The 16286-nt window shown below is 44.0% G+C and overlaps 1 long non-coding RNA gene across 1 annotated transcript; it reads left to right on the plus strand.

Annotated features, from left to right (window-relative positions):
• Positions 1 to 6809: 6809 nt before the first annotated feature.
• On the plus strand, positions 6810 to 12302 carry LOC116965425. Its single transcript, XR_004409350.1, has 3 exons — positions 6810 to 6924; positions 8375 to 8381; positions 12290 to 12302. It is a non-coding gene; the product is annotated as an uncharacterized LOC116965425 (long non-coding RNA).
• The last annotated feature ends 3984 nt before the right edge of the window (positions 12303 to 16286 follow it).

A 16286-nucleotide genomic window follows, 5' to 3' on the forward strand; every position in this document is an offset into this window, starting at 1 on the left:
AAGAAAGATGCTGAGCAGCCTGACATAGTGAGCATTGAGGGGCTTTTAGGGGTCTGTGGAACTCTAATACCTAAATAACTGTTTAAACCAATTGAAATAACAGTTAAAGCCAAAAAGCTTAAAGCTCCTTTTGATTTTAAATTCCCCTAGAGCTGACAGCTGAACACATGTGCTGTGGCTTAGGCACCAAGTCCCTGGTTCTGAATGTGGACTTGCATTTCAAGTTCACCACCCAAGGCTAGTAACTCCCCACCATGATTCATTATTTGGCTTGGTTTCATTTTTTCCTTATCCTTTTTTTTTTTTTCCCCTCCTTCTTTTAGTGAATGTTTATGAAATTTAATCTTTTTTTTTTTTTTTCCTTTTAATGCAAATTAAGGAAGAGATTTGAATGGATTGCTGCTTTTGATGATAGGCTAGGTATGTGCAAGGACCAGTTACTAAACTCCATAATGTGATACAGTGGATTTCAGTGGATTTTATATATATATATATATATATATATATATACACACACACTGCAAAGGGAAGAACAATTCTACCCATTTCAGGTTTGTTTGGAGACTTGTCTGAGTTTTTTCTTTATTAAGCAGTGACTCAAAAGGTGCTAGGAGTAAGCAATGTGCACTTTGACTCTCGATGGGCAAAACATTAATCTTATTACATCATGCTTTCAACTAGACTCCTGGTATTTCTAAAATATCCAGTATGGTGCTAAACACAGAGCACAAAGCAGAGTGGGAGCATGTTATTTGCGAGGAAGTTGTCAAGATATTTGCTGTTCTAATACTGATGAGATTTCTTGGACAGGTCAGGTTAGGATAGCATGATCGGAAATGAAAACTCACAGCTCTGAAGCCAGTGCTTGGGTAATTTGATTTGAAATTGCTAAGCACCTATCCAGAGGAAAACAAAAGGCTGCTACCAGGAAGCAGGTGTTGCATCTACTTCTCAAACTATGTAGCAGATTTGTAAGGAACCGTTGAGGTCATGGGAATTATTAGAAGGTGTGAGGGAGCTGTGTGCTTTTGATTCCCCTTATCAAAAGGGATTTGGGTTTATTGCAGAAATTCTGACAGCTCAGTGGTGTTTTCTGCCTTATTGTGCCTACTGCAAAAGGTCAGTCCGCTCTGGCTCAGGCAAATGCTTTTCAGCCAGAGTCCTCCTGACAATAAACTATAAATGTTTTGTCTATCAGAAGGTGATGATAGCTTGGTATTGCACAGTTTTCCTGTGCTACTGGAAATCTTTTTTTTTTTTTTTATAGACTTCTCTGTCTCCAGGATTTATCAGCTTGGCAGCAATTATAAACAAAATCCCATGGGTTTGGGACTTTCTCCGAATGTTTTCAGAGAAATGTTAAAATGCGTTGGTTTTCTCACTGAAGAGTCACAGCTCATTATTCTGAGCTCGTGAGTAAAAAGTGTCCTGGGAATTAAAATTTAAATCTTCTTCTACCATTAAAAGCAAAGGGTGTTCCCCTCAGGGGTGATCCCATGGGGCAGACACTCATCTCTGTGGGGCTGCAGCATGGACCTCTGGAGCAGAAAGGTGCCAGAGCGGATCCCGGGGTGCTGGAGAGGGGACCGTCACATCCAGCACTTCAAGCTGGCCAAATTCTTCAATGATTTTTCTTTGGCAGTGACAGGGAGGGGGAAATCTTCTATCCCTAGAGCCTGAAGACTGTAAATACAGAGTCTGTTCACTGAACTAGCAGCAGAGCTTTGTTAGACACTGTCACCAGCGTATCCAGTAGCTCTAGTATCTAATAAAAGGATTATCATGTTGTGTGAGACTGAGAAATACAGCTGCTAATATCCTGGAGCCTGTGAAAAAATACCAAACTCTTCAAAAAGTGGTCTCTGAGGGGCTTGAGGAGAGTGTGGAAAGTATGCAGAGTTGCCACCTGAGGGGATGGTGTCATGGAACCAGAGTATTGTAATGATGATTTCATTGTGTAGCAGGCTTAAAGTACTCTAATGAAACCATTACTAGGTGAAATTGTGCCATTGTTAAGTGCTTTGCTATCACTGGAGTGCCAAATGCATGAAATCTGTGGTACTCGGAAGAGGCTATCAGACCCTTGTTTGTGGAGAAGAGCTGAAGAGCAGGCTTATACTCACTGCTCTAACCAGCGACCCAGGAGAGGAGCAGGGGATTAATGCTCCCTTCTGCTTAGTTCCAACCCTGTGAATATTGCATCTATCACAACACACTACTAGATTATTGAGAGGAGGATTCCCTGTCCTCACTCCCACCTATTCCTTGAATTTCTAGGAGGCACGGGTCTAATTCCTTTCTGAGTTAGAACACAGTCGAAGCCAACACTCCACGTCTTGAATCAATGTCTTCAGTGGAAGGCATTAAAGGTTGCAAGGGGGGTTTCTGTGTTCTTCAGGAGTTGGCCTGGGGCCGTTAAACTCAAACAAGCAGAAGTGAACCTTCCTGCAGCCCTTTCCACTGCTGAAGCTTGGGAGCAGGGAAGAATTTTGGAGACCACCTCTGTTGCTTGTATTTTCTATGGGATCATTCTGGCATCTCCATGGTGTACCGTCAGATGACCTGGATTTCTTGAGGGGTGTTTTGGATCACATTTTAGACATGTGGCCTCATGTAACACCTATGTAGGCTGCTGCTGGAAAAGGTGATACAGCCCTTCTCTCTACCGTGACCATGGATTACAGTTCATCTATTTGCCTCGAATTTTGCTCTTGTACAGCCATAGGCAGGCTGGAAAAGCTTGCTAACCTGATGTCAAGGGGCTTCTGAGGTGTGTGTGGAAATGACTTTTCTGAGAAATTAACCTGGGTGGACTTGAAATAGAGCAGTTCTGGATGGAGGATCACAAAATCCAAAATTAAGTGGTGGGGACACCTTGCTGCACACAGACAGGATTAGAGAAGAATTTGGCATTGACCCTTCTGGCAGTGGCCTACGGTTATGCTGGACGAGGGGAGACAGCAAACACCAGCCTCAGCACTGCTCTTTAACCACTAGGTCCAGGCAATTCCAAAGATGGAGCATGGAAAGCTGTACCTGAAAGTACAGCTTGATCATATCCATGTAGTTCCTGACCCCATAAAGTGCAAATTATCCCATGTGTGATAGAAAGTACATTCAATTCATCTTGCAGGCAGTGAAGTATTTTCAAGATCTGGCCCTGATATATTGGAGGGGTTTTGTTGCATCTTAAGTGCATGATTTCAATGAACTGGATATTGGTGAGTGTATTTTATGTATTTCTAACAATTCCTTCTGTGTGCTGTGGAGAATGATTATTCTCCTCCATCTACTTAAATTCCATTTCTCTTTCCGTCTGTTTCTGTTTCTAGATTACACAAAATGACACTTTTTTTTTTTTTTTCCTTAACACTTTTCTCAAAAGGTAGAAAATAAAATGCTCCAGTCCTTCATAAATGCTTTGTTTCTGCCTCCTCCCACCTGCTCATTCAGTTATGAGTGGAATGGCATATGTTACTAGATACCAAGGAAAAGGAGAAGTACATAACCCAGAACCTAATAAAACAACAAATCTACTGTGCCCTCCTGGTCTGCAATCCTTCAACAGACTCTCTTCATTAAACATAAAGCCATGTGTTTCTTAAAACAGATCACATCCCTGGTGCCATGATGTGGTATGTGTTGCTCTCACCGTATTTCACGGGCTTTTTTTTTTTGTAGCAATACAGTTTTTATTCTTACAAGAATTCTTGAAAAAGTACCAAAAAAAAAAAAAAAACAAAACCAAAACCAAACGAACAACTATAAAAATATGGGCAATACTGATATCTGTGAGAACTATAAACTACATAAAATTGATCTGAGCAACAGTACTTGCAACTAACCTTTACACTCAGCTTTATTCCTGGCAGCGTCCGCAACAGCCCAGCCATGCCTTACTTCTTCAGGAATTTTGGTTGCCCAGGTGAAAATCCCAGTTAAGCCCAGTGGCGTTGTTCTGAATTTATACCGGGGTACCCATGAGCAGAATTTAACTGTGGGCTTCCTGCATGCTTCCGCTGCCTGGGCTGCGTTTCCATGGCACAAGCAGTGATGGAGCACCCAAGAGGACTGACAAGGTGCAGAAATCTATTTGTACTCTGCCAGCTCGCCCCAACTCTGGTGTTTCTATTTCACTACTGGTTTAAACCAAAGTCTAACGAGGTTATGGCCATATGCCTCTAGCTGGTATTCAGGCTGCTTTGGATAACTAACAACGCTGGCAAGTAGATGACACCGATGGAGTTTCTTTGATTAGAGAATGAATTGTTGAAAGCAGGGGGAGACAATCTAGCTCTCTTGTAGAACATATTTGTACCTTGCCATTTGGATATTTTTAACAACAAAAACAGTTCCTTACAAACAAGTGTGGTGGATTGTACCCACTAAAACTGCTTTTTTCATTTTAAGGTAAAAACACCATATAAAGCCGCACATGTAATTTGGGGATGGGCAGGAGGTAAAATACATGGCACTGCTTTAGAAATGTTGATTCTGATTTACAAGAACATGAGAACAGTTTTTCACTAGCTGAACTCTGTCTGGTTTTCTATGGACAGCTCTCCTAATAGTATCTCAGTGGGCCAAAATTTCCGCTGAATTAAATGATCACAGTCAGATTGACTCAAATGGTATCTTGGTCTTTTACATAAATGGAATGTTTGACTCGCTGTTATAAAAATATCTGCTGTGTTTATTAATCTATTTTTTTTTTAATAAAAAAAGAGCCATAAACTAAAAGGGTTGCTAATTAATCACAGAGATGAAAAGTTAGTTACTGCAGACTGAGTCTCAGTTATGCTGACACAAGCGTAAAGTAACTTTACTGAAGTCTGTGCTGTTACTTCAGACTTTTCCCTCTATCCCCAACCATAATTTGGTTCAGTCTGCCTAATTATCTTTTATCTGGGCTTAATTTCAGCTTAGTGACACATCTCCACCTTGCAACCAATCCTTTGGCTTTTGTGAAAGTCTTTTTTTGTTGAGAACAGTGCCATTTTGGTTTCCATTTAAAAAGAATTAAAGATCTAATTATGCAAATTAATTTTAAAAACTTTATTGCCAATCTTCTGGGAGAAAGGTTATTGCACAAAGATTGCCACAGACTTAAAACAAGGGTTCTTTGTCTTTGAAATACATCCCAGCATGATACCCACCTCTGCCTCCTGTCACGCGGATGGCAGCTGGGCGGCAGATTTTGGACAGTTAAGGGACCTGACCTGGAGGAGCTCTGTGTGGCTGCCAGCCCCAGGCAGGGGACCCCTATTCTCCAGGAAAAGTCCTGGCGTGACTTGTGACAGTGGAGTGGAGCGGGGGACAGAGGAGGGAAGAGGGATGGATTGGCATGTGATATAGGAGGCCCCAGACATGTGGGGGTGACCGCTGGGCTTTGTGGTTTGGCTGCAAAACTTGGAGGTTGAACCTCTGTACTGTCCTTCTTGAGGATTTAACAAGGGGCACTGAGAGGAAGCAATTACTTTGGAACAGGGTGGAGTTTAGCTTAGGAAAAGCATGTTCAATCACAAGTTTATGTTATTTAGGCTTTAGGAATTATCCACTGCAAATATTAGGCCAAGAAAGGGAAGAGCAGGGTCACGCTAAAATAATATTTACAAGTAGCATGTGCTCTCTGTGATAAGCAGGGCTAGATACCCTTCCATTCATTTCTGTCCGATGAGGAAAAATGTTCATGTGGTGATGCAAAGCTGAGAAACCAGCTGGAAGAAAGCTCATCAGCTGTGAAAGCAACTCCCACCCTTCCTTCTGTCCCTCTTCCAGCCTCATCCTAACAGTACATGAAAGCCACTCAAGTAGCAGTAGAGTTGCGTCTCACTTGTTCTATCAGGGTGTCCTGGGTTGAGTGAGTGGTGGAGTTTTTTTGGTGGCAGGGGAGGGGGCTATCGGGGCAGCTCCCTATGAGAAGCTTCTCGAAGCTCCCCCAGCTCCACATCAGCTCCACTTCTGTTTGGGAAATTGAGCCCATCAGCTGCGCCCCTGCGATAACGTATTTAAGAAGGGATGTGGTGACGTGCAGTTGGACTGGTAAGGAGGAGTTGCTGCGGCTGCGTGAACACCAAGGTCAGTGGAGGAACGGAGGAAGAAAGGAGGGGGGAGGTGTGCCAGAGCAGAGATCCCCCTGTATCCTGTGGTGAGACGGCAGGGCGGCCCCCCTGCCACCCATGAAGATCTACGGTGGAGCAGACATTGATTTATGGCCCGTGGCTCCTGCTTGGAATAATCAAAGTGCTGTGCCCGAAGAAGGCCAGGGTCTCATGGGAAAAGGTAGCCCCACTGCTGTAATTCAGCGCTGGGAGGATTGCAGCATGCGGGGGTGTCCCACGCCGGAGCAGCTCGGGAAGGGCTGCAGCCATGGGAGAGAATCCAGTTGGAGAAAGTTAGTGACCCATGACGGAGCTGTGTGGGGAACGGTGCGGCCCATGGGAGGAACTCATATTGGAGAAAATTTGTGGAGGACTGTCTCCTGTGAGAGGGGGACCATGATGGAGCAGGAGGAACAAGTTTCAGACACTCCCCTCACGGAAGATAAGAGAAGTGGCAGCACTGACTGCACCCCCCATTCCCTGCCCCTGTGCCACTGGGGGAGGAGATAGAGATATCGGGAGCAGAACTGAGCCCGGGAAGAAGGGAGGGGTGGGGGGAAGGTGTTCTCAAGATGTGGCAATTCTTCTCACTGTCCTACTCTGTTATGTATTGTTAGTGTCTGTAATAAATGTATGTTCTTTTTTTCTTCCTCTAACGAGTCTGCCTTTTGCTCGTGATCATAAAGGGGAATTTTCCCCCATCCCAGTCTTATCTCGAACCCCAAGCCTGGCTCTCTGTCCCTTCTCATTGCCAGAGGGGAAGGGAGAGAGAGGTGCTGCATTGTGGTTGGCTGTCAACCAGGCCTAAACCGCGACACAGGGTGTGGAAAGTCATAGGTCACAGAGGACAAACGGATGTTGGCATGAAACATCTATATCATGGAAACTACAAAAGTATCTCCACGTTGCTGCTGAAGCAAGAAAACCAGCAATGGGCAGGCCTGGCTTCAGGTTGCACACTGGGATGTGCAGCCCCTTGCAGAGTCCCTGAGGAGTTGTGGGAACCTCTCTGGGCAGAGCACGCAGATGAGATTTCTCAGCGAGAGCCACACTGTGAAACTTGGAGTGGGAATGAAACTTTTGGGAGTTCAAGTGTCTTCTATACTTAGCCCGGGAGAGAGGGGGTGAAGGGAGCAGTGCCTCCATGGTACCAGGAGCAGGAGCTGCTTCAAGTAAAATCTGTTCTCGGTAGCTGCCGAAAACCTTCACTACACTTTGGCTCTCTGATCTCAGCAGCCATAAAAGGGCTTGCTTTCTCATGTGGCATTTGGTGTTCCCCATCACACACTCATCAGGAAAATATTTATCAGCTTTCAGAAACGAGTCCAAGCTGCTCAGGGCAATGGCTATCTGCAGCAGTGCAATCAAGGACTAACGCGATGAGCTCCACGGGGGCGAAGAGGGTGATCCTGGCTGGTGTGATTAGGACCTTTGCTGACTCTCTATGCCCGCATGGTAACAAGCCAGTGGTCGGCAAGCACTAAAGGAAGATGAGCTTAGAGATTACTGGAAAAAATGACTTGTGGGCTTGTTCTGTTCACAGAAATCTTCGCTTGTAGCTATATATATTAAAGGGTGAAAAAAGCATCAGGATTTGGCAAATGCACTCCTGCTGAGAACACTGTACTGGAAATGCCTCTCAAAAATGGGCTGGATCTTACCCTTCCCTCTCTGCATGTTGAGTTGGGGAACCTATGGAGTTACAGATGTGAGATGTTGAGGTCACTGAGGTTTAGAATGGTAAGTCCCTCCCGTTGAGTTTTACCTTTTTAATTCTGTCATTTGCTATAAAGGGACTGCAAAGAAAAGAAAAAAGAGATGTATTTACATGGACCTGTAACACTCAGGCAGAAAAGATTTAGCAGGATTTTCAGAAAGAATTACTCTGAATGTCCTTTCAGTTTGTTGCTTTATATATGCTAGTATGCTCTGTAAACCTCTGTTGTAATAGACAACAACAACTCTTGTAGTAACAGCCCTCAAGACCCTACAGCATAAGATAATGTCATAGTATTTGAACAAGAGCGGTCTTAGGAACACCTTCTGCTGAGATCACTGAATGCACTACTCCAAGGGAAAGTCCACGTGGTGGTGCAGGAAGGTGTGGGGTAGAGGCAGTATAAATATTTTGGAATTGATTCTCCTCCTTTTGGAAAGGAAAAGGGGAGTTTGCAGTAAGTGAGCGATGTTCTGGGGAGAATGGGAAGGTTTACGTGATAAATTTTACTTCATCAGTCTAGTAGCAATGCCACAGAGGCTGTTGCCTCAACGAGCATCCCCGTTGAATTCCTGACAAAGTTGTTTAATATAACCAGTATTCTGCTTAGCTGAGTGAAGACGGGGGCAGAGGCAGAGTCTCTGATGGATGGCAGTGTCTCTGATGGGCAGCAGTTCTGTGGGGGCCTGGAGGTGCCAGAGTCATGCCCCCAGGGGCCTGAGTGCCAAGGCAGCATTGCTTGGGCTCCTCTATTACTTGTGTTATTGACATTCCTAAAGATGTTGTTAAATGTCTTTCCTGTTGTTCATTCAGAGAACTCAAATATTTCCTAGATTCTAATTAAATGTATTCCAGCACGAATTAAGAATCAAGACTTAAGAATTTACAGTGTTATAAGGTACATGAGAAAGTGTCTTATTTGCAAATCTCTATTCCTGTTTGTCAAGTTCATGTAAAATCCCCATTACAGCTGGTGGCAGGTAGCTCCCAATGCACTTCCAGTTCTGTCCAGAAGTCATCAATCTGATGCCAGTACACTAGCCACTCCCTTGAGACAGCTTGCTAAATATTTCTTACCATGAAACAGCCAAATTGCCTAACGCAGGAAGACAGACATCAACACTCTGTAAATATTCACTTGTGCAGAGCTGAAACTTAAGGCAGTGGAGAAAACGTTATATCCAAGACACCACATGGAAATCTGGGCTTTCTCAGAGTTGATGGAGGCCAGAGGCTGAAGTTGGAGAATTAAGAAGAAGCCATTTGATTTACCTGAAAGACCTGCTTCTCCTCGCTCTTGTCCTTGTTCTGACTTTGATGAAGTTGATGCTATGTTGTAATAGTCAGAGCAGAGAGGAGGGTGTCTGGGCAAGATGAAGTGGGACACCAGAACTCCAGAAAATGAAGAGCAGATCTAGCACAGAGGGACTCAAGTTTCTTCCTAACATTGTTGGCTCAAGACAGTAAGGGCTTCAAACAGATGGGAGCTTTCATTCCCTTGATTTCCTTTTGGGATGAACTGTAGATGAGTAAATAAGTCTTTCACCAGTGCTTCCACTCCTGGTGTTGATGGCTTTTGTAGATTTTTTGGGGTGTTAGTTTTTTTTTTGTTTTTTTTTTTTTTTTTTTTTTTTTTTTTGGTTGGTTTTTGTTGTTTTGTTTTGTTTTGTTTTTTTTTTTTTTTTTTTTTTTGGCATTTGTGCCCAAACAACCCAACCATTAAAACAAACTCCACTGAACAGCATGTTTGGAAGTGGTTTGAATATGCTGAAGATCAAAGGGCGATGCTTCCTAGTGTCTGATGTACACTTGTTTTTAATTCAAGGTTAAAGAAACAGTGAAAGCAAGGTTGTACAGAATGGCCCCCATGAGAAAGCATCTGGGAGGTGAAGGGAGACACATTCCTCCCTAGAACCTTGTAAAACTACACACATATGATTCTGCCTATTGTTAATCCCTTTTTCTGATGGGTTGTGAAGGAGATTTTATACAGTGGTGCAAAATGGGAATCTATTGCAGGAGGAAAGAGTGCTGCAATCCCAGAGGGACTCTTATGTTCAAAATAAAATACAACAATGGAGTTAATTAGCATTGCATGGTTCACAAAATCCCCTCGAGGGGATCTTTCTCTGTTCTAAATCACCACTTGTATGTGAGATGGAAAAGCTCCCACTGAGCAGGCCCCTTCCATAAACTTAATAGATATTACCACGTTTTTTCATCATTTGCCATTGGCTTTGAGAAAGGTAACAGCTGAGTGAGGGCTATTCAGCTGCATTAACCAGCTGCATGTTAATACAGAAATACTCTCCTGCTCCTCCCTTCTGCCTGCAAACCTCCCCTGCCCCCCAACCAATTAACCCTTTCCTGCCACACTTTACCACTGTGACACAGACACACAGGCAGAGGGTTTAGTAAAGGTAGACAATTAAGCAAGGGAGGACCTCACTATGATTGTTCAACTTTACATGTGTGCAGATAAAGGTACCCAAACCAGATCTTCAACCTACTGTGTCCACACCCATTTGAAGGGACAGGCCCTGCTTCAAAGGACTTGCGACATCCTTGTGCCAGGGAGCGGGGTAAAAGGCCAAGAGAAAGGACCTTGCCCCAGGAACCTCACAGAAATTAAACCCATGCCTCCCAACTCCCACACCTGCTATTACTCCCAGAGCCTGTTGACACAAGACTCCCAGCCAGCCCAGCTATATTCTCACCTAAATGCCTTGCACCCACACACCGCAACTTCCAGTGGGTATTAACATTGGAGGCAATCTGTGCTCTGCTCACTAATAGTGCACAGTGAGCAAGAAAGATTAATGCTTCTCTGATGGTGTGTGTGGCCTCCAATTGCCCTCCCACTCTGTGTCATGTCATGCCAAAACTGATCAGTACCTGTGCGTCCTCCACCCATTTGCAATCATGTTGGCCAGATGGCCAAGTCTGTGTTTCAGTGCAGGCTTGCACTCAAGTGCAGCTAGTTTGCAACTGTGAACTGCTGGAACTGGCAGCAAGTCTCCACTGTGGGCATGACTGTGCTACCTGATGCACCACCCCACCACTGATCCTGCGTGTCCCTGATTCCTGGGGAGAGACAGGAAGCCCTGAAGAAATACTACAATATGGCGATCATTGCAAAAATCCACAGCTGAGGAATGGTTAGAGAAGGAACATGTCAGGGCACCTTGTACTTCTCAATCAAGAGCTTGGAGCTGAAGTGCTTTGTGAGGAAAGAAGTCAGACTGTGGCAGGGTTTGTTCTACCTGACAAATTCTGATGGGTGAGAGGGAGTTTTGTCATAGGTCATTCCTACTAAACTATGTTTTATTATGATTGCCTAGATTAGTCAAGACTGCAGAATACTTTAGGACTGGTTGGTTATCTGGTGAGGAAGACCTAACCAGAGAATTCCAGGAGGAAGCTAGGAGGTAAGCCCCTTTCTTCTTCCATTTCAACATTGGATGTGTTTACTGCTTTCTATCTTAGCTAAATATATTGCCCTTTTCCCCTCACCTGGCCAGGGTTCCAGGTTGTTGCCACAGTGGCTGGGCCCCAGGAGCATCTTTGCTTGTAAGCAAGGATCCCTTTGTAACGCAGGAGGGAAAGACACATGGAGAGGACAGGCTGTGCACGAGCACGGATGCACAGACTGTCAGTCCAGGGCAAGGGACCTCAGCAGAAAGTGTCCTTCTTTATATTTTATTAACATTTTTATTTAAATGTTGGTGAGACTGATGTGAAAGGGATGGTGAAAAGTGGTGATCAATTCAAATAAGTCATAGGCCAACACAAACCATCTTCCTCCAGCTGTGGCTAAACTATAACCCACCCCCAGACCACTGTCCTCCCCTCTTCCTGACTCACCTGGCACACCACAGTGGCATACCATCAGCTTCCCCTTTCACACACCAAAAGCAAGTGACCAACACAGGGCAAGAGGAAATTTTTAAGCACATCACTGCATTGGGAGCCTTCTGCTCTCACTTGCTTTTCACCCTTTCCTTCTTTTGTGACCATTATGTTACTCTCCTACTTCCCCCACTGCACAAACCTGCACATTTTGGCCAACCACCTCCTTGCAGCCCCTGACACACCAGGTTCAAAAGTACCACCATCTAATGGTGACACAGTCCTTGAATGCTGGGTGCTGTTTAGATCTGTTACTCTCCTACTTTGGCTGTCAGACTGCTCTGACATCACAAACTTGCAGTGCTCACAGCACTGATCACATGATATTTCATGACTTTGCGGACACACTCATAGTTTTATATATATTATGTCCCCAAACATTTTATCATGACACATGAGGAGATGTTTCACAGTATTCTATCTAGGCACTACTCCTGGCCCAGAGCCTAGGCATTTGAACAGTAAACTTTTAGGACTTGTGAATGTGCATGGAGATAGCGAGGCAAGAAAGAGATATAATTAACCACTAAAGTTCCTCGCAATCATTGCAAAATGCCAACAGACTGTTCATCTCTACAGAGAATATAGAGTGGAGTGTAAGCACAAGCAGGTCTCTGTTCCTGCTCTGGCAGCCTTACTTTCAGATGCTAGGGGCAGAGGCGGTTTCCTCAATCTTTCTGTGCGTCCTTTCTTTCTTACATCTTTGGGAATCTGTTACGGAGTAGCTGCTGATGCACAGGCTGCCCTAGTGCAAACCAGCAAAGCTATCTGAAGACATAATCTGCATCGTTGAAATACAGCCTAGTTTCTAGAAGCAATTTGTGGAAGTGGTTTAAATCTTAGGGACCTGACCATGCAGAGAACATTCTGCTGTATGGTAGAGTGTAACTGCAACATACTGCAGCTATCTCACAACAATGCGCATGCAGGCTTCCTTGTTCCATAATATTAATGCATTTTCCCAGTTCACTGTAACACAAACCCAGATTGTCCACCCATGGAACTTTACACAGCCACTGTTCCTGTTGACTTGGTTTTCCTGGGAGGAAATCTGGGAAAATCCACAGTGTATACAGGCCTGAAGTGACTACCTACACTTCTGGATTTGCTTCATTGCAGAATAAGCCTGGAATAAACAGCAAAAAGAAATCTGAATGTAATGACCTGCAGCAAGAGCTGCTAGGAATCTGCACAGGGCCAATCCCGTGAAATGTATCAAGATGCTGAAAGGTTCAGATAGGTGCCTAACCACCTTGAATTGCTTCCAGAGGAAAGTTAAAGCCTTATTGTTTGAAATACTTAAAACTGTCAACTGAGAAATTTCCTGTAGAAAACAGGCTTGCATTGACTTGTCCTCCAGTGGCCTTTCCCATCTTCAGCTCCTATGATTTATGTGCTCATAAATTCCTTTGTGTTCTGTGCTTACCTGGAAGACTTGCCTGTGGCTGGCATCCAAGAACACTATAGTGGAGTTGCGTTAGGCTGTTCTTTCTGGTTTCCCATTGTCTCTTCCCTGCCTGAATTTGTATCCAAGAGCAGATACAGACCAGATGTAACATGTCTCTTCAGACTGGAAGGCCACCTTTTTCCATAGGGGTATCCATCCAGTTCAATTCTGCTAGGTGATGGTTGAGAAGTGATATGCCCTGTCCTTGCCAGCTGCTACCAGGGTGTTTTCCCTTGCTGCACCTTCCCAGGCTCCTTGGCTTCATTCCTGCTCTATTTTATTTAAAGGTGACTGTATTGGGAGAAACAGCACTAGCCTGGGGCAGAGCTGGTCTGAATTCAGAAGCAGTCCTCTACCAGCACAGGCTTTTTGAAATATTTACTTCACATCATTTTTCAGGACAAAGTTTTATTTCAAAATAGCATATAAGGGAATTGTTTGTTAACACAACTCTGTTTCACGTAAGCGTGCTCAAAGCTCTTCTTTGCCATGTATACAGCAGTATATTTGCATATCAGAAGATTTCACATAGCTTCTCAAGTTAATGTACATACCTAACTGCTTCCAATTGCTGCAGTAACATTGGGGGTAAAAAGCTTTTACAAATGCTTCGCCAGACAAATCACATTTTTAGCAGAAGCAGAACAATTCCTTTCTCTGAGAAAGATGTTTTCAATGAGGGCAGAATCAGTACAGTACTTAGTTACAGTACTGGAGTGTCAGATGTTTATTGAGTCAGCAAAGGAGATATAAAAAGAACCGGCAGGGCTCTGCAAATCACTTTGATTTTTAGTAGTGACTCTACTACAGTAAACAGTAAATAATGTAAATCACAAAGGTGTTTTCATTCACAGAGAAATGAAATGAGAAGTCAAAATCCTTTTTTTTCCTTGTGATAAGAAATCTTCTGAAACCCTCTGATGGTATTTCTTATTCCATCATTATTACATTAACGTGATATGTTGCTGTTAAACAGGCGCACTTAAATACATCAAATGGATTAATGCTGGCACTTTATCAGGTATAATTTCCATTTCTGTAAGACATCTCTAGACATATAGAAACTACTTAAAATGAGAAAAGAAGTTTCTCCTCTTCACTGATTTAGAGGACTGTGTGTAACTGGCTGATATTTCTTGAACATCACGATTAGTGCCAGGCTGGTCACACCTATGACAGGGCAGATAAGTTAAGTGGGCTTTGAAAATCACTCCAAGTGACATGAGTTAGCACAGCTTCGAAGTGCTCTCAGCTGTGCAGGAAAGCAAGCAGGGGCACAGTGAAGAGTCTACAGACACATTCAAGCTAGCTGCAGTTTTGCCAACCATAACTCAACCAGAGCTGAGGTATGAACTCAGTGAGATGTCCTGCACTGTCTTCTCTTGTCTGGTATGGCCATATATAAATCCTCAGTCTGAAGGAAAAGGAGGGAAAGAAGCTGCTCACAAGAGAGAGTAGTTTCACCACTGATAAAGGAAAGCACTAAAGGGAGTGAGTCACTGAACGCTGTTTACAGAGTAGCAAATAAATACAGTGTAGTCACTTGTTACCTTTTTTTTTATTTTTTTTTTTTTAATCCAAAGTAAGAATTAAAGCTCTTCTTTGTCCCAGTCTCATTGCTGGTTTCTCCCCAGAGCATCCAGCAGTTCACCCTGCAGGCCCAACTACCTGGTTCCTGCAGCCTTCCCTTTCCTCCCTTCCACTCTGGGACTCACACGATTTCTGCTTTAAATATATGACTCTGCACAAATAACCTCCAGCTCATGGACCAGGGCCTGCCTCCCCCTGCTCTCTAGGAATATCATTAAATCACTTCTAGCCCTGGCACAAATCCTGGCTCCCACTGTGTCATCTTGATCTTGTGTCACGAGCTGCTGGGGCCGTGGCGAGGTCAGGGACTTTCTGATGAAACAGGAAAGGTTTTTCCAAAAGGAAAACTGAACCCAAGAAAATTAGATACTTGCTTCTCCAGCCCAATTTTCAGCACTCTGCCTCCTCACGCAGGACAGTGAGCAATTTCCTCCCCTTTCAGCTGCTGGTGACACATGGCTGGGTGGTTTCCAACCTCCTCTGTGCACATTGTTCTGCAAGTGTTTGTCTTAGCAGAGTGAGTGCAGAGCCAGCCGCACCTTGCATTAATAAATTTGTGTCAACACTTGGTGCAAGCCTGATTATCATTACTCCAGAATTAGAGGGCTGGCACAGCCACTGAGCCTCCAGAGGGCCTGATCCTGCCAGGTGCTCTCTAATCTTCATTTCCATTGGCAGCAGGGAGAGTGGAGGCCAGGAGGGAATTACAGAACTAAGATATTGAAGCAGTGAATTTTATTTTGTCTCAAATTCTAAAAGAGATTATTCCTGTTAAGAGAGAGGAGCAAAGTGAAATTCATATCTAGGGGCCATCCCCTTAACTTCTGTAAAATAATGCCTCTCACATAAGAGCAATGGATCACTGCTGATTTACATCAGCTGAGAATCTGGTGCTATGTTGATAAACACAAAATGGAGATTATAAAAGGAAATTAGTAACAATAAAAGCTAACCTAAAAGCTGAACACGTATGCAGGGATTCCTCTGTCGATCACAATGCAGCTGTGTGGGGCTTGAGTTGAATTTCTAATCCAACCTGACCCTGACAAGTCAGAGAACTCCCCATTTTATGCTTGGAGCGGTGTCCCCCTGGAGCCAGGGTCACACTGATGTACCTGGAGGGAGAATTTGATTCCTCAGGCCTGATTATGATTTGCACAAATTTTCTTTTCACTGGAAATGCTGCAACACTTACCTAACATCCTGAGCACTGCTGGAGTGATAAAGAAACCATGGAGGCAGACCTTGAGAGGCAGTTAGTTTCCTGAAAATGCAGACAAGACATATTTTTAAGATATCTCTACTCTAAAAATATCTCTTCAGGTTAAGTCCTTAGCTCTTCTTGATTTCATCAAGAGTTCAGTGTTGCTCCTGCACTAAAACTTAGCAGAATTTGTGGAAGTGCCTAACTGATCTTCAGGTACCTTTATAACTTGAGAAATTGGGCCTCCCTGGCAAGCAGGGGATGGGGCCATCTAGCAGGATTTGGCTGAATCCTAAGGAATAAGTGGCTCTTGTCAAA

The sequence above is a fragment of the Tyto alba genome, unplaced genomic scaffold (genome assembly GCF_018691265.1).
Source record: "Tyto alba isolate M040663 unplaced genomic scaffold, T.alba_DEE_v4.0 Super-Scaffold_2000008, whole genome shotgun sequence".
In the NCBI taxonomy this organism is placed as follows: domain Eukaryota; kingdom Metazoa; phylum Chordata; class Aves; order Strigiformes; family Tytonidae; genus Tyto; species Tyto alba.